The following is a 2,709-nucleotide window of genomic DNA, read 5'->3' on the forward strand; positions in this document are numbered from 1 at the left end:
TAAACAGTGAATTACTGTGTTTAAACAGCGGGCTTCTGTGCTGTAAACAGTGAGTTACTGTGTTGTAAACAGTGGGCTACTGTGCTGTAAACAGTGGGTTACTGTGCTGTAAACAGTGGGTTACTGTGCTGTAAACTGGGTTACTGTGCTGTAAACGGTGGGTTACTGTGCTGTAAACGGTGGGTTACTGCGCTGTAAACGGTGGGTTACTGTGCTGTAAACGGTGGGTTACTGCGCTGTAAACGGTGGGTTACTGTGCTGTAAACGGTGGGTTACTGTGCTGTAAACGGTGGGTTACTGTGCTGTAAACGGTGGGTTACTGCGCTGTAAACGGTGGGTTACTGTGCTGTAAACGGTGGGTTACTGTGCTGTAAACAGTGGGTTACTGTGCTGTAAACGGTGGGTTACTGTGCTGTAAACGGTGGGTTACTGTGCTGTAAACGGTGGGTTACTGTGCTGTAAACAGTGGGTTACTGTGATGTAAACAGTGGGTTACTGTGTTGTAAACAGTGGGTTACTGTGCTGTAAACGGTGGGTTACTGTGTTGTAAACAGTGGGTTACTGTGCTGTAAACGGTGGGTTACTGTGCTGTAAACAGTGGGTTACTGTGCTGTAAACGGTGGGTTACTGTGCTGTAAACGGTGGGTTACTGTGCTGTAAACGGTGGGTTACTGTGCTGTAAACGGTGGGTTACTGTGCTGTAAACGGTGGGTTACTGTGCTGTAAACGGTGGGTTACTGTGCTGTAAACGGTGGGTTACTGTGCTGTAAACAGTGGGTTACTGTGCTGTAAACAGTGGGTTACTGTGCTGTAAACAGTGGGTTACTGTGCTGTAAACAGTGGGTCATTGTGCTGTAAACAGTAGGTTACTGTGCTGTAAACAGTGGGTCACTGTGCTGTAAACAGTGGGTTACTGTGTTGCAAAACAGTGGGTTACTGTGCTGTAAACAGTGGCTTACTGTGCTGTAAACAGTGAGTTACTGTGCTGTAAACAGTAGGTTACTATGCTGTAAACAGTGGGTTACTGTGCTGTAAACGGTGAGTTACTGTGCTGTAAACAGTGGGTTACTGTGCTGTAAACAGTGGCTTACTGTGCTGTAAACAGTGGGTTACTGTGCTGTAAACAGTGGGTTATTGTGCTGTAAACAGTGGGTTACTGTGCTGTAAACAGTGGCTTACTGTGCTGTAAACAGTGAGTTACTGTGCTGTAAACGGTGAGTTACTGTGTTGCAAAACAGTGGGTTACTGTGCTGTAAACAGTGGCTTACTGTGCTGTAAACAGTGAGTTACTGTGCTGTAAACAGTAGGTTACTATGCTGTAAACAGTGGGTTACTGTGCTGTAAACGGTGATTTACTGTGCTGTAAACAGTGGGTTACTGTGCTGTAAACAGTGGCTTACTGTGCTGTAAACAGTGGGTTACTGTGCTGTAAACAGTGGGTTATTGTGCTGTAAACAGTGGGTTACTGTGCTGTAAACAGTGGCTTACTGTGCTGTAAACAGTGAGTTACTGTGCTGTAAACGGTGAGTTACTGTGCTGTAAACAGTGAGTTATTGTGCTGTAAACGGTGGGTTACTGTGCTGTAAACAGTGGGCTACTGTGCTGTAAACAGTGGGCTACTGTGTTGTAAACAGTGGGTTACTGTGCTGTAAACAGTGAGTTACTGTGTTGTAAACAGTGGGTTACTGTGCTGTAAACAGTGGGTTACTGTGCTGTAAACAGTGAGTTACTGTGTTGTAAACAGTGGGTTACTGTGCTGTAAACAGTGAGTTACTGTGTTGTAAACAGTGGGTTACTGTGCTGTAAACAGTGGGCTACTGTGCTGTAAACAGTGAGTTACTGTGTTGTAAACAGTGAGTTACTGTGTTGTAAACAGTGGGCTACTGTGCTGTAAACAGTGAGTTACTGTGTTGTAAACAGTGGGCTACTGTGCTGTAAACAGTGGGTTACTGTGTTGTAAACAGTGGGTTACTGTGTTGTAAACAGTGGGCTACTGTGCTGTAAACAGTGAGTTACTGTGTTGTAAACAGTGGGCTACTGTGCTGTAAGCAGTGGGTTACTTTGTTGTAAACAGTGAATTACTGTGTTTAAACAGCGGGCTTCTGTGCTGTAAACAGTGAGTTACTGTGTTGTAAACAGTGGGCTACTGTGCTGTAAACAGTGGGTTACTGTGCTGTAAACAGTGGGTTACTGTGCTGTAAACTGGGTTACTGTGCTGTAAACGGTGGGTTACTGTGCTGTAAACGGTGGGTTACTGCGCTGTAAACGGTGGGTTACTGTGCTGTAAACGGTGGGTTACTGCGCTGTAAACGGTGGGTTACTGTGCTGTAAACGGTGGGTTACTGTGCTGTAAACGGTGGGTTACTGTGCTGTAAACGGTGGGTTACTGCGCTGTAAACGGTGGGTTACTGTGCTGTAAACGGTGGGTTACTGTGCTGTAAACAGTGGGTTACTGTGCTGTAAACGGTGGGTTACTGTGCTGTAAACGGTGGGTTACTGTGCTGTAAACGGTGGGTTACTGTGCTGTAAACAGTGGGTTACTGTGATGTAAACAGTGGGTTACTGTGTTGTAAACAGTGGGTTACTGTGCTGTAAACGGTGGGTTACTGTGTTGTAAACAGTGGGTTACTGTGCTGTAAACGGTGGGTTACTGTGCTGTAAACAGTGGGTTACTGTGCTGTAAACGGTGGGTTACTGTGCTGTAAACGG

This window comes from Procambarus clarkii, chromosome 3, assembly GCF_040958095.1.
Source record: "Procambarus clarkii isolate CNS0578487 chromosome 3, FALCON_Pclarkii_2.0, whole genome shotgun sequence".
Lineage (NCBI taxonomy): Eukaryota > Metazoa > Arthropoda > Malacostraca > Decapoda > Cambaridae > Procambarus > Procambarus clarkii.